The sequence below is a fragment of the Lontra canadensis genome, unplaced genomic scaffold (assembly GCF_010015895.1).
Source record: "Lontra canadensis isolate GAN:19392208 unplaced genomic scaffold, GSC_riverotter_1.0 scaffold184, whole genome shotgun sequence".
NCBI classification, from domain to species: domain Eukaryota; kingdom Metazoa; phylum Chordata; class Mammalia; order Carnivora; family Mustelidae; genus Lontra; species Lontra canadensis.
Genome location: NW_022631178.1, coordinates 1656294 through 1678415, shown reverse-complemented (window position 1 = coordinate 1678415; position 22122 = coordinate 1656294). Strand labels below are relative to the sequence as shown.

At 61.0% G+C, this 22122-nt stretch overlaps 1 protein-coding gene across 1 annotated transcript in view; it reads left to right on the top strand.

Moving 5' to 3' along the window:
* GNG7 (G protein subunit gamma 7) overlaps positions 1-22122 on the top strand; it is a 111389-nt gene that overhangs the window by 22437 nt on the left and 66830 nt on the right. Inside the window, exon 2 of the mRNA XM_032847058.1 lies at positions 7924-7981. The gene's annotated coding sequence lies outside the window, so the exon portion shown is untranslated. The remainder of the gene's footprint in view (positions 1-7923; positions 7982-22122) is intronic.

The window sequence follows — 22122 nt, the reverse complement described above, 5'->3', positions numbered from 1 at the left end:
GGCCAGGGCTTCTGCGCGGCCCCCACAGCACCTGGGATGCCCCTGCAGAGAATGAACCAGCCCTGAATGTCTGTGGGCCCAAGAAGGGAGAGACCCTGGTGCAGAGCGTTGTGTCTAATAAGGTCACCGGCAAAGACCAGGATGCCACGATCTCTTAGTTGTCTTTCTTCTGGTCAGGCACCACTTTCTTCACAGCCTCCCTCTGATTTTCCAGAATTCTCCATCGGTAAAGTCTTTGCCCTCCTCCAGGCCTTGGGCGCTGGGTGCACACTCAGCAGGCCTCCTGAGTGAACGTGGCACGGGGCCCGGGTCGGCCCGCGATGTCGCAGAGGCTTGCTCCAGCCGGGAGCCGGGAGCCATGTCTCTGCTGTGGCTGCCCCGGGGCGGTGGGGGCGGGGGGTGGGGGGAGGGGGTGGGGACCGCTCAGCCACCTGTCTTCCTCCGCCCCCTGTTCCTGTCATCAGAGCACGCTTCCCCTGTTGATTAGCATATCCTGTTTTTAGCGTCTTTCTCTTGTAGGTTTTATATAATCGTGTCATTATTAGGTGCTGTCACAGGGAGTTCATGTGCCCTCAGTCACACTCCGAAGCGTTCCCCCGGGGGCAGCAGCTAATTGCCCTTCATCACTCACTTCTGTTCTCTCTTTCAGTAAACTTTCATTTTAGAAGAGTTTGAGATCCCCAGAGCGATGGGGCAGGCAGCGCAGCGTTCCCGCAGGCCTGCACCCAGGTTCCCCACGGGCGCCGTCTTCCCTCGGTGTGGGACATTTGTCACAGATAGAGACCCAGTGTTGGTGTGGCGTTAGTAACTGAACTCCATACCTTGGATTCCTCGACTTTCCCCCTAATTCTCTTTTTCTGCCCCAGAACCTCATCCAGGACCCCACGTGACATCCCCGTGTCAAGTCTCAGGCCCCGCTAGGCTGTGGCGGTTTCTCAGACCTTCCGTGCACTCAAACCGTGTCCCGCTCTGGGGCCGGGGGGTGGCGTCCTGCGCGCTGTTACCGGTGGCGATTTTGCTCACCAGGTCTAGACGTTCCGGGTGCCCTTTGCAGCCAAGGCTTAACCAGTCGATAAAAGTGAGGTACTTATGACCAGGTCGGGGGATGGATTTTTCTCAAGGTGGTGGGAAAGCAACCGCCCTCTTAGGGACTTAAAAGGGGCAGCTCTGCATCTGTGAGTGCTCTGTGTGGAGGGACAGTCCGAGATCATTTTCTGGGTGACAGTCTGGGGCGGCGTGGAGCTTCTCCGTGTGACCCACCAGACCGTCTTCTGTGCCGGGGGTCACAAGCGGCAGCCTATGGGCTGGACCCATACCTCCTGCTTTTGTAAATAAAGTTTTATTGGCGCATAGCCGCACCTGTTTGTCTACTGGGGCCAGGTCAAGTCGATAGAGAATGACAGAGAACACCTGCCTCCCAACGCCAAAAGTACTGACCATCTGGCCCTTCGCGGGGGCGCTTTGCTGGGCCCCGGTCTTGTCAACAAAGCCGGTACCTCAAGCTCTGAGTGATGAAGTTGTGGCGTGTGACTTCTCTGCCACGTCTTACGGAATGCAGAAGCTCCCATGAGAGCACAGTTGTGTGCTACTAACAGTGTTGGATGCTGATGGAAACGTCTTATAGATGTTCAGCTGTTTATTTTTTTAAAGGATTTTATTCATTTATTTGAGAGAGAAAGAGCACAAGCAGGGGGTGCTGCAGGCAGAGGGAGAAGGAGAATCAGGCTCCCCACAGAGCAGGGAACCTGATGTGGGACTCGATCCCAGGATCCTGGGATCATGACCTGAGCAGAAGGCAGACACTTCACCGATGGAGCCCCCCAGGCACCCCCAGATTTTCTGCTGCTTAATCTGGAAAGCACTCGTGGAGTAGGTGCTCCCATCATCTCTGTGTCACAGATTTGGAAACTGAGGCACAGGGGAGGCCATGAGCTGGGAGTCAGGGCAGACAGTGCACCAGAGCGCTGCCTCTTGGATGTGAGAGTATGTGTCCCCACCCACCCCCTTCCATGGGTCTGTCAGCATTTTAATTCCGAGAGGAAAAAGAAATCTGTTTCTACATATTGTCTTTTCTCTCTCTCTCTCTCTTTTGGTCAGACATTGGTCCTCTCCCAAATCAACCACCTGTCTCTCCGTATTCCAATTCCAGATGGGGGTTTGATGACCTCACACAGGGGAGCGGTCCTGCCTCGTGTCCGGGGACATCTGCGGTCATCATAGCCAGGGGCTCCTGGCATCGAGGGAGTGGGGTCCAGGGACACTGCTCGGCCCCCACTGCACCCAGGACAGAGAATGACCTGGCCGTGGTAGCTGTGCCAGATTCTGGGGGGAGAAGACCCTGTATTAATTACTTGGGAAAAAAATTGACTCCAATTCCTGCCCACATGTGAGAGCAGAGTAAACCCCAATGGTCCCGGTGGGAACCAGGTGACCCCCAGCCTGGGCCATGTGGGGGAGGCGGAGAGGACCTCCCAGTCACCAGGGACCCGAGATCACAAGGCAGAAGCACTCCCTGCACCTTCTGCCCTCTCGTACTTGGCTCCTGGAGACCTTTAACCCTGGGGCCAAGCAAACTGGACCTCAAGCCCTGTCTGATCAGGGGTGTGACAGCGCCTGCCCAGGGTCTGTCCTGGTGGAGCCTGCCATCAGCCGTGTCACCTCTCTTCTGGGTGCCTCCCCACCGTTCCGGGCCCCCAGGCTTCTCCTCCCCCTTCATTTGCAATCAGAGCCTCGTCAGGGTGACAAATTTAGATGGTTGCTGTGGTGACGAGAGAAGGCTGGGCTGATCGCTGCAGTGCCTGAAGGACGGCTCGGCATTGCCACATGCAGCCTCCAGGCAGGCAGGCTGGCCCGCGCTCCTGCCGCACCCTGCGGCCATCAGCTGGGGGCGTCAGCGTGGGGTGTCGAGGGGGCCGATGCCCCGCTCCCACCCACTCATTTCCCAGACAAGTGAACTGTATCCCAAGCAGGGGGAGATCTGCCCTCTGCCTTCTGCCTCTGCAGGGTCCGCACAGCCCATCTCAACAGGGGGCTATGGGGGCCGCCTGGGGACATGGAGCTCCTCACGACTGGGGTGCTCTCGGCCTTGAGCCAGCAGGCTCGTGGGGTGCTGCTCAATGCCCCCCACAGCGCCTGGGAGGCCCCACAGAGGGTTAGCCGTGCTGCAGGGGGAAGGAGAGACCCTGCTTCGGAGGGAAGGAGGTAAAGGCAGTGGCTTTGTTCAGTTTCAGAAACTCGATGCCGCCCTTTATGTTGTGATAATTCGTGAAATCCCAAGGATTTCATTTTCTCAGCCCTGTTGTTAGGCAGCTTCCCCCTCGCTGAAGTTCTCGTGTCCCACTGGGGTCCTGTGTCCCCCCACATGACCGGGCCGATAGATGCTGGGGAAACAAGAAAATGAAAAGTCCCGGGCTGCTCAGTGCTCACGCTTAGAAACCTGCGACGGCCGAGTGGACGTCTGGGAGAAGACGTCCGGTGAGTCAGTGCTGACGGCGGGCCCGTCGGTGTCACGGCCTGGCATTAGCCCCTTAGGGTGTCGGGGCCGCTGGGTGTGCTGGATGGCGATGTCTGCTTGGTGCAGCTTGTAGACGTAGACATCGGCTCATCACCGGCCACAATATGTTCTAGGTTGGCCAAATGGGATTTGGGAGTAATCCGAGGGCGGTGCCGGGACTGATTGTATTAGGGCTCTGATCCACTCTGGTCCCCGGCCTGGGGCGCAAAGGGGCTGGTGGAGGTTAATCCAGGCTGATCCTCCCCAAACTGTATCCTGTATCGTTAACAACCCTCGAAAGAGCTTTGGGGGAAATAGTAGGAAATGTGTTTGGCCGGGACTGACCCACCTTCTCTCCAGGTCTGGCTCTAAGGGCTCGTCGGAGGGATCCCTGGGGACGTGTGAGCGCTCAGCGGTCATCTGGTCTGAGATGGGCTCCCTCTCCCCTCCCGCTCCCTTCCTCCTTTCTAAAACCGGAATTCTAATTTGTGTCTTCAAGACCCTCTCTTAATAGACTGCTTTTTAGTGTAGCGTTAGGTTTATGGAAAAACCGAGAGGAAAAGTGAGTTCCCGCACAGCCCACACCCCCTCCACTTCTCCCCTTGGCTGACTTGAATAGTGTGGCCGCTTTGTTGTCATCGATGAGCCAATATTGATACGTGTCCGTGAGCGTTAACCCAAGTCCTAGGTGACATTCCTGCACAGTCTTTGCCCCACCGTGCCCTGCCCGGGACACAGAACAGGGTTCTACCCAAAAAGGGATTTATCCCCCAAGGGGGGACAGGGCCCCCAGAGGGGGCAGCGGCTCAGGAGCTACTGTGTCCAGCTGGGCACAGAACCTCACATAGAAGCTTCCGGAAGTTGTGCAGGCTGTTGAGCAGAGCTCCTCCTCCTTCCCTGAAGGGGCTCTGTGGTCATGTGACAGGGGTTGTCCTGGCATTGAGCGGGTGAGACGGGCTGCTCAGTCCCCCCACGGCGACCAGGATGCCCCTCCCCGCCCAGAGAATGACCCACCAGGGCATGGAGGGAACCCTGAATTCTAGAGGGAGGGACAGTAGCGTTTGCACACAGCAGGGCTGCGCCAGTGCTCTGGAAAAGTCCCTCTGGTCGAGCTCTGATGGAGCGAAGTGGGTTGCGACATGCCTTCCTCCCAGAGGAGCCGTCCTGTGCCGGCTGGGGCTGGGTCCTCGGTCCCATAACCCTGAGATGCTGACGATGGGCTCTGAGGGGTGCAGCCCAGCGCAACTCCTAGCTCAGGGGCTGCCCTGTTATCTCCCCTCGCTTCTGGTTCTCGGCCCTGCTTCCGACAGTTTCACGTCTCTAGCAGCTAAGGGTCCCGCTGCCCATGTCCCCCACTCACCGTTCAGAGGCTCCAGAACAACACAGGCAGTAGAAACCACCAGGAAGTTACTGGTGGGAGCTCTCCGGGAGCACCCTGGGCTTGTGATCCGCGTGCCTCGTTTTCCCTCTGCCATTGACAGAGGATGTCACCAAGAGCACGGCTGCGTGACGAGACTCGATCCAGCCACGCCTGCACTCACCGGCCCCTGCGTGGGTCCCACGGCCTGAGGCAGGGTTCCGGTCTCTCCCATGTCATAGGTGAGCCCTGGGGGGACCTGGTCCATGTCACCGGGCTCTGTGGGGGCCGCCTGATCTCCCCCGGCTCCCCTGGCTCTGCAGGCCTTCCCTCAGCACCGACCGGGAGTCAGGAAACCCTGGGGTCACGGCACACGTGCTGTGTTCAAGGGGTGCGGTGAAGCGTGGCGGCCGGCAGAACAGGTGTGGCCCCTGCACGGCGGGGTCTCGCCTCTCCCGGGACGCTGGACCAGACCCCGCAATGCTGGCGATGCTAGCGGGCCCGGGGGCTCCTCGGGGGCTGGAGACGGTATCCTGGGGTTAGTGCAGAACCCGCTGCACCACCCTCCGCACGACCTTGCAGATATCCTAAAAGCCACTGAATTGGGCACTTGAAAAGGGTGAATGGAGGTCATGTTGGTGAGTTCGATCTCCATGGAAAAGAGAGGAAAAGAGAAGGAAGCGTGTGGACAAGAGGAAGGTCCCAGGTTGTAAAGTGCTGTCCAGGACAAAGTTCCTTCCGACGCGGCCACCCCGACGGCCACCGTTGGAAACTACCTGTTTCCAGGTGTGATATATCTCTCCCTTGGCACCGGGCCCTTTCCTCCAGAGCTTCCTCTGTGTGCCTGAGGTCTGCGTCCTGCACCTCCCCGGCCGTGCCTCGGGCTGGGGTCTGCGTGAGGTCGGCAGGCTCTGCCGTCATTCTCTTCATGTTTGGCACTAATTTTTGAACAAGGGATCTCCGTTTCACTTGGCTGCCAGCTCTGCACATTCCGAAGCAGGTCCTGCTGCGGGGTCCCAGCTCCTCGTCCCGCTGCTGGCCGTCCCGGAGGGCTTGTGGTTCCCTGTGGTGGGAGAGTGAAAGTCCAGCACTTTGGCCTGGGTGAAGGTCACAGGCACGGCCGGCACCAGCAGGTGCATCTCACGGCCTGCAGTCTCGTGGGCCCCAGGTCAGAGCTGCAGGGGTGCGTTGCTCACGCTGGCCTGGGCCAAGCGCAGCCAAGGTGGGGGCATCTGCGTGGGCACCCGTGTGTTCAAGTTCAAGTGCGGGGCTGGTGTTCCGGGGCTGAGGGTGGGAGGTTTGCAGGGGGTACATGAGAAGGCTTAGGATTCATGCCACCATGTTCACAGCGCCAGGAGGTGGGGACACCCAAGTGTCCCGTCAGTAATGTATCCCCCATGCACTGCTCCGGGTTAGACCCTGAGCCCACGGCGCTCAGGGAGGGAACCAGACACAGAAGGCCCCATGGGGTGTGAGTCCACGCATGTGACACATCCAGACCAGGCTCCTTCATGGACAGGAAGGGGGCTCACGGGGGCCGGGGCTTAGGGGAGGCTGGTGGGTGACGGCTGAGGGACAGGGTTGCTTTGGGGATGATGGAAAGCCCTGAAGTGGCTAGCGATGATGGTCGCAGAACTCCGAAAATACTAAAAAGCACTTTATTGTGCAGCCTCTGTGCAGGGGGAGAAGCCTGTCTCAGTAAGACGGTCTAGAAAACCATGCTTGCCTATCCCTTGGCCGGTCGCGTCAGCGTCCCCTGGTTGTGCAATGAGTCACCCTGGGTGCAGCTGGGCGCAGGGTGCCCGGCACCCCTTCTGCACTAGGTTTGCAACGTCTTGTGTCTTTAATTGACTGAGAAATAAAAACTTGAGGGTCACGTGCATAGATGGCCCCTGCAGGGCTGAGGCAAGTCTCAGCCTCCGGGGTCCAGGGGCAGGGTCGGGGGGGGGCGGGCACTGGCCATGCAGGACGCCCTCTGGCAGGGCCTCTGGCAGGGCCTCTGGCAGGCGGCAGCAGCCTCCTGGCCCCACGAGCTTAGGGCTGCAGCCGCCGTGCCCACGGACCGAAGTGTTTCTGAGCCCCTAGCGCCACCTGCAGGCGACAGTGGGGATTTCAGTTCTCCGTCCCGGCCCCGGTTGACGACAGAGTGGCCTGGACTCCTGGAAAGGGAACCAGCCTTTAAATCTTCGCCCTGAGTTGTTTTAAAAAATATATTTATTTATGTGAGAGAGAGAGAGCGCGTGGGGAAGGGGCAGAGGGAGAGAGAGAGTTCTAAGCCGACTCCTGTCTGAGCGCAGAGCCTGACGCGGGACTCAGTCCCACGACCCCAAGGTCATGACCTGATCTGGAGCCGAGACTCCGCGGCTTCACGGACTGCGCCACCCGGGTGCCCCAGAATTGAGTTATTTTTAAGTGACATTTTAATTTTAAAATGACTTTAGATTTTCAGGGGAGTTTCAAAGAGAGCTCCTGTCTGCCCACTGCCCAGTCTGCCCCGTGTGGCCGCGCCTTCCGACCCACGGTGCGTTTGTGGCGACCGCGCACCCACAGACCCAGCTCCACTCCGCTCGCTTTCAGCGGTTTGCTCCCAGTGTCCTTCTCCTGCCCTGGGACCCCGTCCCGGACCCCACCTTGCATTTGCTCCTCGGGCCTCCTTAGGCCGACCCCGGTGACTTAGGGGGTGCCCTGGGGTGGGGCTTGACTCCGTTCCCACCTCTTCCTGGCAGAGTGACCGTGAGGGTCAAGCGATGTGGCCCAACAGCTTTACAGAGCGCCAAAGGTCACGTGATCACTCAACCCTTCCATCCACTGAGTTTGGAGCTTTTGGAAAATTCAGCAGGGACGACCTTGCAAACTTCTCACAGACCTTTCTGGCAAGTTGCCTTCTTACGTCCCACTTCTACGCCAGGAGGCCTGGCCCCGAGGCTGGCAGGGCAGCCGAAAGACAGGCCCCCCAGAGGGGTCTTTAGGGCAGTCTGACCTTGAGTGCGAGACCCTTGTTCGTTGCCGCCCCGGGGGGACACGTGTGTTGGAGCAGATGATACCCCACTGAAGGGCTCCGTTTTTCTTCCAGGGAGCGGACGTGCGGTTCCCGAGCCTCGGCGGTGAAGACAGCTCAGCCCCGGGCACAGGTCAGTGTGTGATGTTTCCTTCTCCGCCGTCCGGCTTGAACACGGGTTCGGCTGGCCGTCCTGGGCCTGGGCGAGAGGGAGGGGGTTGGTTTGGTGTGGAAGGTGGCCCGTCCCGAGCCACTGCCAGGAGCAGAGTCAAGTCCCCAGACGTGACGCGGCCCTCAAACCTGGTGCCCGTCCTGGGGACTGGGAGGCACTGCGTGGCCTCAGGAGGCCTCTGCGCTGAGATCCTGCTCTCTTGAGTTCGGGCCGGCTGTTGGTCTCATGCCCCATGGGTGTTGAGTGGCTTTTACCCTTCACTGAGCCGAGGGAGGCTACAGCGGCCTGCGGTGGCCCCAGGCTCCCCTTCCGCCTGCCCCGAAGGGCTCTGCCACTGCTGTGCGGTGTTCTCTGTCTGGTGGTCTTCAGAGTGAACTTGGGTGTCCAGCAGGAGCTCTGACGGAGCTTGGATCGCTGTTGTGTTTCATTCACCGGCACATTTGAGGGACATTGGAATGTTGGACGGGTGTCTTTATAATGCTGGACGTTCCCAAACTGTGTGTGCGCGTGTTTAAATGAGAAAACGTTAGAAGAGGAGGCAGACCCTGGAGAAGCGCATCCCGTAGGTCTTTCTCTGTGCAGTTTCTAGAAAAGGCCCGTCTGCAGGGACGGGAAGGTGCTTGCTGGCCACCAGGGCCTGAGGGGGGAATCGGGACTTGCTGTGGGTGTGCACTGTGAACTGCGTGGCGGGGGGGTGGCTGGTGCCCTCGCCAGGGACTCCTGGCCTTGTGTGCGCCCAGCGGGCGGGTTCTAGGGCCCATCACGTGCGCCTCAGTAAGGCACAGAGGATGTGGTTTGGCTTCGCTCAGGAGAGACGCCATCCTTGGGGACAGAGGCCAGGAGCCAGGATGGGAGCCCCGGGCTGGGTGTGACGTGTGGGTACCCAGCGGGTCCCCTACAGATGACCTTCCGTGTGGCGTCCGTGTCAGAGTTGCCAGACAGAGGGGTGTCTGGAGACTGCCAGCAGCCGCTGGGTGGAGGTGGACGGACGTCCTGTAGAAGGGACAATGCTGGCAAAGGAGAAGCAAGGCCGCTAGAGCCCCCGCTGGTGACGGCGTGCCAGTGTCATGGTGAGTGTTTTCCCCCCTCCTTCTGTGAGTTCCGTCCACACGCGCGATTCTGGATGAACAGGATTTGCTCTTTAACGTGCTCCTTCTGCCTGCGGGGCCGCTTTCCTTGTCAGGAAGCCTGCGTTTCCCTCACCTCTCCTGATGCCGGCTCGGCATTTCACATCACAGGCAAATGGTTCGTCACTCCTTTTAAAATAATTTTACAGTGGATTTAATTGGTTTGTGGGGGTGTTTATTTTCCTGTTTTTCTCTCTCTTTTTACATTCTGTGATGAATGTGTTCACGCAAACGTTGTGCGTGCTGGGCCGGCTGTCGTCGGGGGTGAACTCCGCACGTAGGTTTGCCGTGCGTGTGAGAGAGGGAGAGAATCGGGGTGCCCTGGTTCCCCTTCCGACAGCCGCTTGCCCTCTGCAAGTGCCCGGTCTCCAGGGCCGTCTCCCCGCTGTCTGAGCAGCTGGGCACGTCCAGTGCTGCTGGTCAGGCTGCGGGATTTCTGCATCCCCCCAGCCGTGCCTTCGGTAAGCAGGCGCCCTCGCGGACCGCCCCGGTGTGGGTCTGTCCCCGTCATCGGCGACCTTCGTCAGCTCTTCCACATGGTGTTTGAACTCTCGGTCTTTCTCTGCGTGGACTCGGGCTGGTGTCCGTCCCCCCGCTGTGGATACTTCTCTGAGCCGGTCACTCCCCTGTCCTCGCCGGGGGCTTTCTCCTACCGACCGAGGACACTGGCACTCGCCTTTGGGCTTTCTTTGATGTCCCCCAAATTTCAAGAAGCTAGAGAGCGACTCACCTGTGTTTTGTTCGGATGGCGTCTCTTACAGTCCAGTCTCCGAACAGGACTCACTGATGGGTCTGACCCCACGCCGTGCGGGCTGGGGTGGGGGACGCTGTGCAGTGTGGCGAGGGGCAGGCGCTGGTGGAGGGACACGCAGTGGGCAGGCCTGGCAGGGGATCTCTGGCAGGGACTCCTCGGAGGGCGAATACCAGGCTTTTCCTGGCTCCGCTGTAGCTCACTGGTCCCTCGCGGACCACCTCCTGCTTGTCAGGCGCCACGGGAGGCATCTGTGGCGGACAGACAAGCAGAGCCCGCACAGGGTATCCCACCTTCAAGCAGCCGGGTGTCGCTGAGTGAAGGCCAATGCCGCCTGCCCCGGTGGCAGAAGCAGCCGGCCGGCACATGCCAGAGCCAAATGGTGAGCAGGAGTTTGGGGGCGTTGGCTCCCGGGGTATAGTGCAGGGGTTTCCGGCCCGGGTGCTGCCGTTCCCCCTGGCGGCCACGAGGGGGCAGAGAAGGCCCGCGGGCCGGGCTTGAGCCGGGTGTGCGTGGGGGTGGGGCAGGTGCAGGCAGGGGCCAGGAGGGGCCGGCAGGGGCGGGCGGGCCTGGGGTGTTTCCAGCCGTCTGATGGTCAGTCCTGGAGGGCCGTGACTACCCCGCCCCGTCCTCCAGGATGTTTCAGCCCCGAGAGTCCCCTGGTCACCCTCTCCCAGGCCTCTTCACACCTCCCCCCTACAGATCCCAAACCTCCCCGATTGGGACCAGCATCTGATGGCTGGCCCCTTCCACTGGGTGGAGGGAAGTGCTGACTTTTCGACCTTGGGGGCGCAGGGGACCTGGACCTGGGCGCGGCCCTGTGGTCAGAGCAGAGGCCGTGGCACAGAAGCGAAGGCCTGGGATGGGGGGCGGGGCAGCCTGGCCACCCCAGCCCCACCTCGAAGACTGAGTCTTGCTTCTGGAGCCTTCCCTCCTCCCTCTTCTGGGGCAGCGGCTGCTGGCTCCCGCCCCACACTGCCCTTCCTTCGGGGCTTACCTGGACAGCACCAGTCCTCAGAAGCCCCCCCGGGTCTCTAGGGCGTGGACTCTGGCCGTGTGGCCTAGTGTCGGTCCCTGTCACACTTTCTCGTGCAGTCACCTGGGAGCTCGCTGCCTGGGCACAGGGACGCCCTCCCACAGACTTTGCTCCCCCCTCAGCAGGGGTTTCTGGGTGAGTGCCTGGGCCAGGCCTGTGGCCCAGGCAGTGACCAGAACAGGTGAAACCCTTGGCTCCCGCAGAGCTGACGTCCTAGCAGGGACTGGGGGCCCACTGCGAGTTCCCCCGCCTCAGCTCTGCTGACATCAGGCCGGTCACTCTCTGGGGTCTGTGTCCCGCGTTGCTGGTGGGGGGGTGGCCCTGTCAGCCCCACCCACTCGCCGCCAGGACCTCCTCCCTCCATGGTGAAAACAACCACAGATGTCCCCAGACTTGGCCCGTGGTCCCCTGGGGGCAGGACGAGGACCATGCCCTAATGGCTTCTGTCACATTGTGTCTATAACGGGGATCTTGGCCACTCAGTGGGTCTTCCCGCTGCCTGGAAGCTCGGGGGGGCGATGCTCGCCTCCTGGAACAGCCAGCCAGTGCTCCTCCAGCCTGGCAGCTGCCCAGGACAGCTCAGACGCCCCGTCCCCCGAGGGCACTGGCCTTTCCCCCTGGGAGTCACCTGGGCTCGGTGTTCCGGCCCTCGCGGTGCTAGCCACGGGGATGAGACATTGTCTTTGAGCTGAATCCGGTGCCCAGAGCTGCGATTTCCAGCACGGTGGGCACGAGCCCTGAGCCCCTGAAATGGGCCACCGGGAAAATGAGATTCTGCGTACGTCAGGTTACATCTGTGATTCTTCACTGAGGGCGATGCTGCCCCCCTGGGGACACTGGGCGGCATCCGGGGACATCTGTGGTCGTCATACGGCAGGGGCAGCTCCGAGCCGGTGGGGCCAGGGATGCAAAGTGGCCCGCCCCGCACGTCCCTGGTGCCGGGGGAGGGGGAGGACATGCACTTTCCAGGAGTCTTGCTCCCGGCAGAGTGTGCAGAAGAGCTCCGTGACCTTCACCAGCAGAGTGTTGCTCTCCTGTGGAGCAAAGTCCAGCCCGCCCGCCCCACCGAGCCGCTGCTCTCCCCCGGCTCGGCTCCCGCTTCAGGTCTGTCCCAGGCGTGTGGAAATGCGTGGTATTATCAGTTTTTCTGTGGACAAGCTGTTCTCCTGCAGGAACTGCCAGGATCGACAGTCAGAACCTTAAAACCTTCTGCTCGCGAAAGGTCACAGGGCTGCCGCCGCCTTCCCAACAGAAAACACATACAGAACATGCGTGATCGGGGGCCCTGCCGCAGCCCACAGTGCCCAAAACCCTCTCCCTGCAGGCACTCACCCAGGGGCCACGCGGCCACGTCGTGGGAGGTCTGTGGCCATCATGATTGGGTGGGTGGGGCCAGGGAGACTGCTTGACCCCCCCCACAGCACCCAGGATGTCCCCCCGAGAGTGACCTGCCCCAAAGTCCACCAGGGTGAGAGGAGGAATCCCCGCTGCCCGGGAGTCTAGCCCCCAAGGGGGAGTCAAGGTCACACCGTCTTGTCCACGTGCACCTCTGCCTGGTGTCCACCCACGCCTCTCCTGGACCCTGTGGGCCAGGGTGTGCTGGAAAGTTCTGTCTCACAGGCTGGCTAGGGCTACCATCATCTGAATTTACCACTGGACAGTCAGGACCCCGGCCGGTTCACATGGAGGATTGCTGGAGCAGGGGCCCCCTCGGTGGGGCCGCTAGAACCAGAGCAGCCCGGTGGCCACACAGGGGCAGGGACCACACCTCGTGGGCACAGGGATGTTGCTGGGCAACTGCTCACACAGCCTCCCTCGGGCAGGGCATGGCACACATGCGCCTGTCGTGGTCACCCAGCTGCAGCTTCTTGACTCAAAACACAGGGTGACAGTCACGTATGAGGGGAAGGTGGGGGCGGGGGGACAGGAGCCATGTGGTGGGCAGCGGGGTCCCTGCGTCTTCCCAGGGCCCACTCTCGGCCTGATTCCCTTGGAGCTGGTGGGTTGGAACCTCCTCATTTCCTTCCCTCCCTCTTCGTGTTCTCAGTCCACAAACGTCTGTGTCCCGGGGCCTCACCGGGCTGACCTGCTCCTAGCTGCTGGCAGAAACCCCGGGGCAGGACAGAGAACACAGCGTCCATGGGACAGAGCAGGTACGCAGGACAGGGCCCAGGCATAGCCTGGAGAGGGCCTGCTGGGGCGTGCTCAGCAGCGGGAGGCAGGGAGAGGGACCTGAGGGCCCGAGAGCTCCTGAAGGGGCACCCAATGCAGGTCCGTGGTCGTTGGGGGTCTGCCTCTAACGGCCACAAATGGAATCACCCGTGGTCTCTAATCGTCATCGGTGCCCCCATGTGCTGATAACCGGACGGGAGGCCTTTGGAGGGCGATGCTGTGGTCACTAGTAGGGACGCGTCTTGGTCTTCATGCACAGTACCTGGCTCGCCGCTCCCCAGACTTGTGACTGTCTAAGCGAGAGGAGCGCCCCTGTATGTGACTGACCGTGACAGTGACCGGGACACCCCGGGGTGCTCTTCCCCGCCGTCTCACAGAGCGTGTGGTGGGTGACCGCACTCACGCAGCACCCTGCTGATCGGCTCCTGGTTCTGCGGGTCAGCGGTGTAGACGCTGTGGCAGCTGCTGTATCCAGAGCCTCACCAGGCTCGGCCAGAACCGAGTGCTCATCGAGGCGCGGCGGAGGAAGCAGCCGCCTCCACCATCACTCTGGCTGTCGGCAGGATTCAGCTTCTTTGTGTTGCTGGCGGCCAGCCAGGGGCCACCCTGAGCTCTTAGAGGCCACTCTCGGGTCCTGTCCTAGCCATGTGGTCTCCTCCCCTGGCCTCCTCACACTCCCAGCCTCTCGCTTCAGGGAGGTCCCAGACCCTTTGATGGGCTCACCTGATGAGGTCAGGCCCACCCAGTTGCGTCCTTTTTGATTAACTCAGAGTTGACCGATGTGGAGGCTTAATCCCATCGTTCAGACCCCTTCTTCCATATAAATCGTCTACGCAGGGCATGGCATCTCATCCTGTTCCCAGGCCCCGTCCACACCCAGCACTCAGCAAGGAGCAGGGGTCCTGTCCGCCACAAAGGGGTGGAAGGGAGCAGAGTCCGAGACACAGTCAGGCCTGAGCCGGGCCGCCAGGTGGTGTCTACATCCTCCTCCTCCGACTTCCAGCCCCTCCTTGCCGGGGGCGTGGCCGGGACTCCAGAGGCTCAGGGCTGGGGGAGTGGAGGGGTTTGGGGAATGCATGGCCCATCTTGTCCCAGTTACACCTAAATGGACGCAGGACTCCACCCAATTTTTAAAAAACCTGTATTTTGAAATAATTACAGATTTCTAGGAAGTTGCAAGCTCTCCCATGGCACGGTCCTGCGTGCCCTCCGTCCAGCTGCCCCCGGTGGGGGCAGCTCTGGTCACTAGAGTGTAAAACCAGGCATTCAGCACGGGGACCATGTGGGCCATGGTTCCCTAAGGTTTGCCACACGTGCAAATTCAGCCCTGCCCCGCTGAGGAGTGTGCAGGACCGTCAGGCCCATAAGGCAGGCGGAGTTCCTCTCGTGCGCGTGTGTGTGCAGACAGGGGCGTGTGCCTCAGGGGCGCCGCGTGCCCTGCCCAGTGTTCCAGGCCATGCCCTCCTCCCCCACTCCAACTCTGGGGGGCCTTGCCTGCCCCTCTTCAGGCAGTCGGCCCCTGCGGTGGGTCCGTTTGCAGAAGGGGAGAAGCCCTCGTGGGTCAGAAGGCTCAGGTTCAAATCCAGGCGCGCCTCCCAGAGGCACACACACCTGGCAGCTCTCCGGACCTTCCTGAGTGTGGAGGCCTGGCCCCAAGCCCACTGCTGGCCTGGCCTCCTCAGGATGGCTGCAAATGACTGTGAGGGACTCTAGGTCCTTCCAGGGGAGAGACCCTGTCCTCATCCCCCACGTCTGTCCTGCCCGACCCCTGGCGACCGACAGCCATACCCCGGCTTGAACGAAGCCTTTCCCCGCTTCCCCTGGAGTCCTCGGCTGTCTTCTCCACGCTTCGCAGAGTCTGCCGTGTAGGAGCTGCTCCATGGTGCGGGGCTGTGTGTTTCTCCCTCCTCACAGTACTGACCGTAGCCTTGCAGGCCCCGTCTGCCAAGATGGTGCCCCAGCTGGGTGCCCGCTGCTGTCCACGCCCCTGCTGATCCCTGCCTCTCGGGTGCAGGGTACCTGGGAGCAGACGGGATGCCACTCTCGCTGTTAGGCTGATGTGAAACAGCCAAAGGGATTTTGCAGATACAGGAAGACCCCTAATCGGTTGACTCTGGGTTCATCAGAAGAGACGGTACCTGGGTGGGCCTGGCCTAATCAGGCCAGCTCTTGAAAGAGACCAGAAGCTTATCCTGAGTACTGAGGTTCATGGGTGTGGGGGGCTGAAGGACGGGGACGGGGAGTTCGTGTTGACCAGTGGTTCGGGTGTGCGAGGTGAAAAAATTGTAGAGTCCATCACACGTGGACACAGGTATCTTAAATCTAATGAGCGGTACTTGTAAAAACGGGTGAGATGGTTGCGTGCTTGTTCGCGGAAAAGAGAGGGAGACACGGAACAAGCAGGAGCAGACACTGCCGCCTCAAAGTGAGCAGTCGTGTCGTGAGTGCTTGGAGCAGTGCCCGTCCGGGAGCCAGCTTGGAGGGGGGCCCGGGTCCCGCCGCGGCACGTGTGAGCTCAGCCCCACCAGCAAGCCCATGAGTGGAGGGCCCCGTTGTGTCTGTGTCACAGATGAGAAAACAGTGGCAGAGGGGCTGAGTGACTTGCCCGGGGCCACATGGTCGTGTTTTACGACGTTCGGGTCCTCTGCGTCCATCCCTGGGGCCGGATCGGAGGCTCCACCTGGTCCGGCATTGCCCGACCACTCGCGGGTTCTTAGTGCGTGAGTGGACGAAGGAGAGAAGGCTCGGGCCTGGTCCTCAGCTGGTCTCCGGCCCCGAGAGGGGAGTCGGACCGGGCCCGGTGGCATGTCGGGGCAGGGCCCAGAGCCCGGGGGAGTAATGATCACATGCGGCTTCCTCGGCAGAGTCATCACCGGGCCTGAGCTCTGAGCTCATTAGCTTCCTGGAGTGCGACGTGCTGTCCCCGGCTCCTGACTCACGTTCCCGCTTGTCCAGACCTCTGCTCCCGGCCGAGGTGGGCTCTCGGAGCCGGGCGCCCTCCGGTTCACGTGAGGCTCACAGAGCCAGGAACAGCCGAGGAACAGAGAGCGAGGCCTGGCAGTGCTCCCGGTGGGTGTTTCTGGCACCGGACTGCCCGCTGTGGGCATGAGGACAGGCACAAGGAGTTCGCGGGCAGCACCCCAGGTGCGGGCTGGGGTCACACCGGCTGGTCCCCCTGGCAAACCATTAACCAGGCCTCCTGGGTCCCGGTGCCATGGGGCGGAGCCAGCTGGCTCCCTGGGCACCGCGGACACCGGCCCGCGCCTTGGGCACTGTGGGTGGGGATCAGGCAGGATCCAGGCCCCACCCACTTGCTGCCAGGAGCTCCCCCCACCCCAGTCATGACAGCCACAGATGTCCCAGTGTCCCCAGTGTCCCCTGGGGCAGGACTGCCCTGGGCGAGACCCTAATTGAGCAAACTGATGGTGACAGTCCTGCTAGAGAGTGAGAGCAGGCGCTCAGGGAGGCCTTCCTGGAGGAGGTGATGTCTGAGTTGAGGTAGGTGATGCCCTGGAGCTGACTGGAGGTGGGGGACCTTCCAGGTGCACAGCAGTGGATGCTGGTGCCACAACTGGGGGCACAAGCTGAGTGAGGGGAGGCAAGGAGGCCAGGAGCAGAGTTCGTGCATTATCCCGAGGGTTCCAGGCCCACCCGTGGCAACAAGGAGCTGCCCTTGTTTCCCAGATTAGGAAACCAGAGAAGGCGAGGGTGCCCGGTGTCCCCCCCAGCGGTGGTGGGTAGAGTCCCGTGGGCTTCAGGCCAGCCCGGGGGCTGGGGGTGGGGTGGGTGCTGGAGCCAGGCACAGGAAGCTCAGCCCCTCCCAGCTCCGAGACCCTCGGTCAAGCAGGCACCTGCCCCCACCCTCAGTTTCCCTTTGGTGCAGCTGGGTGACAACCGCCCTGACACCCAGGGTCCTTGCTAGGAGTCAAGGTAACCAGCTCCCCAGGCCGGGGCTCTGGGTGAACGGGCAGCAGCACGTCCCTTAGCCTGTGGTCACTAGAGGTGACCTCCCTAGGCCCTTCCTCTTTGGACTCTGCCTCCCGAGTTCATCCGGTTTTTCTGGATCTGAGGAGACGTGGGCACTTAGGGAGAGGCCCCAGGCCCTTGGGCAGGTGGGCGGCGAGCCCTGGACCCTGGCTCCCATCCTGGTGCCCTTCCCTCTAATGAGGATGAGAAAGAAAGAACCACGTGGACAGAGCGCGCCCCTGCCTGAGAGCTGCGCCCCCAAGAGAGGAACGAACGGGGTCCACCCTCAGCGGGCCCGGCCTGCGTCCATGAGGGAGGACAGCAGCCAGGCGGTCGTCCGTGTCCCGAGCTGACCTTGTTTTCCCGTGCTCAGGGCAGGAACGGCCCGGCCCACGGAGTGGACCTCTCCAGGCCTGGGAACACCTGGGACACGGGCGGGCCAGGTCGGGCCGGTGAGGGGGGTCTGGGTTTTCCCGGCCCGCCACCTGCGCTCCCCGTCCTGGCTCCTACAGGGAAGTTTGGCAGAGGTGGTCCCTGCACCTTCAGGAAGACCAGCCGCTCTGCCACGTCCAGGAGGGAGCCCAGTGGAGACGGCGGCTGGGACAGCCACCTGCACCACGAGGCCGCCAGGGCCACTCTATGTACCGGCCGTGTGGCACTGCGCGAGCCAAAACCAGGACAGAGACGGCCTCCTGAGCGTTTGGAGCACCTTCTTTCATTCTCTCTTTGGTAGTAAAATACACATAAAATTTATGACCTTAACCATTTCTAAGCACATAGCTCCGCGGCAGGAAGCACTCACACCCCCACCCTCCATCTCCAGAACTTTCCACCCCCCCACGAGGAGACTCCTTCCCCACGAAGCACGGACTCCCCACCCCCTCCTCTCTGTCTGCGCAGACAGGACTCCTCTGGGGCCCTTCTGGGAGTGGGGTCCTGCGGGACGGGTCCTTCTGGGTCTGGGTCCTCTCCCTGAGCCTGGTGTCCTCGGGGTTCCTCCGTGTAGTGGCAGGGTCAGGGTCCCCCCTCTCCCTGAGGCCGCACCGTGTTCCCGCACATGCCCCAACCACACTCACCTGTCAGGGGACGCATGAGTCGTTTCCACGTTTTTACTGGCTGTTGTGAATGTGCTGCTGGGAACACGAGGGTGCTAATGCCTGTTTGAGTCCCTGCTTTCACTTCTTTTGGGGAAAGATAATCCTGTTTGTCTTGGTTTGACAGCCCACCCCAGCCTGCAGCTCCCCTGCCCGCCCCTCGAGACGCAGGGGAGCCCAGTCGGAGCTGCAGAAACCAAGATGTGGCTTCTCCTTCCCCGACCCTTGTTTGCACTCCCACACCCCTAGAAAGGAAAATACACATTTTGCCCAAATAAAGATGCCGTGGGGTGCAGGTTCCCAAGGTGCGCGTGGTGTAGGACAAGAATGACGTCTCCCTCCCCCTGTGCTCTCGGCCTCCCCGCCTGGAAGTGACCATTGCCGGGTTCTGGGTCTTCTCTGGACATGCTCCGCCTCCCAGGCACCTTTTCTGACCCTCAGTTTTGCAGGGTGAAGTCACGCACCCCTCAGGAGCACTAACGTGAAGCCACTAAAAGGCGTGGCTCCAGCGGGTGGAGGAGGGGCCGTCCGGCGGCCCGGCCAGGCTCCAGGAGCGCTCACCTGCCAGGTGCCGGAGCTGCTGAGGGCCCTCCCATCAGCGCCCAGGCCCGGGCCTCTGCACAGTGGGTGTTTGATGACGATAACGTTCCCCCGTGTTAGGGGCTGGATGTTTGTGTCCCCCAAATTCCTGCCATACCAGCGGGCTGGTTTGGGAGGTGATCGGTGTTAGGCGAGGTCACGAGGGTGGGGCCCCGCGGTGGGTTCAGCGTCCTGGTAAGGTGAAGAGGAGCAATCAGGGTGCTCTGTCCCAGACACACCGGGTGGGGGGGCTGGGGCATCCCCACCAGGGACCGACCTGCGGCCCCATGATCTCAGACTTCCCGCCTCCCGAACCATGAGAAGTGACGCCTGTGCGCTAGGGCACCCTGTCTGCTGTTCTGTGAGAGCAGCCAGAATGCGCTAATACAGCCCATTGGAATATTTTTCTAAAAAAAAGAAAAGAAAGAGAAAGGCGGTCTGCAAAAGGCACCACCGGCAGTCACCTGAGGCGGGGGTCCCCTTCAGATCCTCACAGCCGTTTCTGGCATGCGGGGCCAGTTGAGCTGCCTCCTGTGGGCAAAAGGGGAAATCAGAGAGTCACGTGCCAGTGTCCTGGGGTCACTGTAACAAGACTAAAGACCAGGGGCCTGAGAACCACGGGACCTCTTTCTCCCACATTCTGAGGTCAGAAGTCTGAGGTCGAGGTGTGGCGAGGCCCTGCTCCCGCTGCAGTCTCCAGGGTAGGGTCCTTCCTGCAACTCCCAGCTCCGGGGTCGGGGTGGGGGCAGCACCGTGGGGCTTGTGGCCATGTCCCTGCAGCCTCAGCCTCTCCCTGTGCGTCTCTCCTCTTTTGATAAGGACACCACTGCTCGGGTCAGGGCCCCCCCCAATCCTGCATGGTCTCATTTTAACATAACCAGTCAGACCCACAGAGACCATCTGTCTCTTCCAATAAGGTCACTACAGAGCCTGTTCCCACAGACGGACGGGGCCACCTAAACCATGACTGTGACCTCAGGGTCCTAGAGCTGGGAGGTCTGAGATCAGGGTGTCTCCTGAGGCCGCTCTCCTGGCCTCCCTTCCCCGTGTCCTCACCAGGCTGTCCCTCTGTGCGCATCTGTGTCTCACCATGCCCTTCTACAGGGGTGCAGTCAGACTGGACTCGGGCCACCCTTGTGACCTCATTTAAATTAATCACATCTTTAAAGGCCGCGTCTCCAAGTACAGTCCCAGTGGGGGTTCAGGCTTCAACATGGGAATCTGGGGACACCGCTCAGCTTATCAGTCACCTTCTGAGGTTCCCGGGGACATGCTATTCAATCCACCGTGGGAGGTGGAGGCTGAGCTCAGGCCTCCATCAGGGAGGCTGTGCGGGAGGCAAGGTGGGGTCGGGTCTCCCCAGGAGGAGGCCCCAGCACTCCGCAGAGTGGCACAGAGTGGTCTCTGTGTGCGAGTCACTTAGCTGAGTTGTGGTCTGACCTTCGGGGCACCCTGCCAGGAATGGAGGCTTCACCCCCATCCTTCACCCCCCCCCCTTTTTTTTAAAAGATTTTGTTTATTTATTTGACAGAGAGAGAGGTCCCAAGTAGGCAGAGAGGCAGGCAGAGAGGGAGGGGGAAGCAGGCTCCCCACTGAACAGAGAGCCCGATGTGGGGCTCCATCCCAGGACCCTGAGATCATGACCTGACCCGAAGGCAGAGGTTTTAACCCACTGAGCCCCCCAGGCGCCCCTCTATCACGATCCCTTTTATAAATGAAGGTGGGCACAGCGGGGAGAGATTGTCCGGGGGCGCAGAGCACCCCGAGCACGGCCCACGACCTCCACCGTGCAGGTGGGTTCTGTGCCCAGCACTGGCTTCCCAGCCGGGGGTGCCAACAGCCCCAGGAAGCCCCCAGGGCCCCCGAGGTGGCAGACACCAAGGGCCTGGGAGCCCTCCTACCCGGGGACGTCCTCTCGAAATCTCTGCTTTTGCTTTCATTTATTTTTTGTTAAAAGGTTTTTCTTTTTAAGCAGCTTCTGCACACAGCACGGGCTCTAAACCGCAGCCCTGCGATCCAGACCGCGTGCTCTCCCGCCCCAGCTGGCCCTGTGCCCCTTTTTGTTTGCTATTAACGGCTTGGAAGTGTCGCATTCTCGCTTGCGAGCTCTCTCACTTGCTTGGATGGAAAACGATTTGGACTTTTCCCTTCTGTGGATCATGTTAATCTGGCGGCTCGGCGGCCCCTGGGGGTGGGCCCGGCTTTGGAGGGTCGGGGGGTGTGGGGGAGCCCCATAACTGTCTGTGGCCAGATCACAGGGCGGGGCAGCAAGAGCGAGACCCGGCGTGTGTGGATGAAACGGGGCGGCGTCCAGGAGCCAAAGTACAGGCCTGTGAACTCTGTGTTCTTAATTCTACCGGCTTAAAAAGAATGTTTTTATAAAAGCTTTGTTGAGACATAATCCACTCGCTGTACGGGTCCCCCTTTTCAAGTGTATGATTGGGTGGGTTTTAGTACCTGTACATGGTTGTGCAACCGTTTCATTATCTCATTCCAGAACATTCCATCACGGCAGAGGGAAACCCTGCCCCCATCAGCAGTCCTTCCCCCTCCGCCCCCGGCCCCTGGCCCCCACGAGCCCCTCCCCATCCGTGGAGGGGCCTGGTCTGGATGTGTCACACGCGTGGACTCACACCCCACGTGGCCTCCTGTGTCTGGTCCCTTCCCTGCGCGTCGTGGGCTCGGGGCCGTCCCGGGGCGGCGTGTGGTTCTCTGTCCTGGCTTCAGGACGGAGATTCTCAAACTCCCAGGTCCTGAGGTTCTCCAAGGACGTTTGTTTTATGCAGGTTTTATTCATCGGAAGTCACTAGACGAGGAATCAAAGCTGAGAAGTGATTTAAATATTTATTAATTCACTTATAATAAGAAAGTGCTAAGTGACTTTTTTTTTAAACAAAAAGTCACCATGGTTTGAAAAACAAGCAGATTTGGTGCGAAAGTGGCAAGGGGAACCCCAGAGTTGGGCCTAACCTGGGAGGAGACCATGGAGCAGGACGGCCACGCCCAGTGCAGGTCCCGGCGGGAAAGGGCACGGGCCGGGGGGCGGGTGCGGGTGCGAGGGACCTAGTGTCTTCTGCGTCAGGCGTGGCCATGTTGCCTTCCAGCTGCGACAGCCTCGCCCTGGGAGAGAAGATGCTCCCATGGGGGGCACCAGGGGGAGGGCGGATGGGACTCTTGCTGCTGTCTTTCCAACTTCTCTGCAAATCCCAAATTATTCCAGACGGAAACTTTGTTTGAAAACATGGGGCAAACACAAACAAATATGGGACAGAATGAGAGGAAGTGGGGTTGAGGGCTGTGGCCTCAGTGAGGGGAGGGTGGGGGACGTCCGTCCTGGACCGGACGTCCCCACGGGAGGAGCCGAGGGGGCAGAAGAG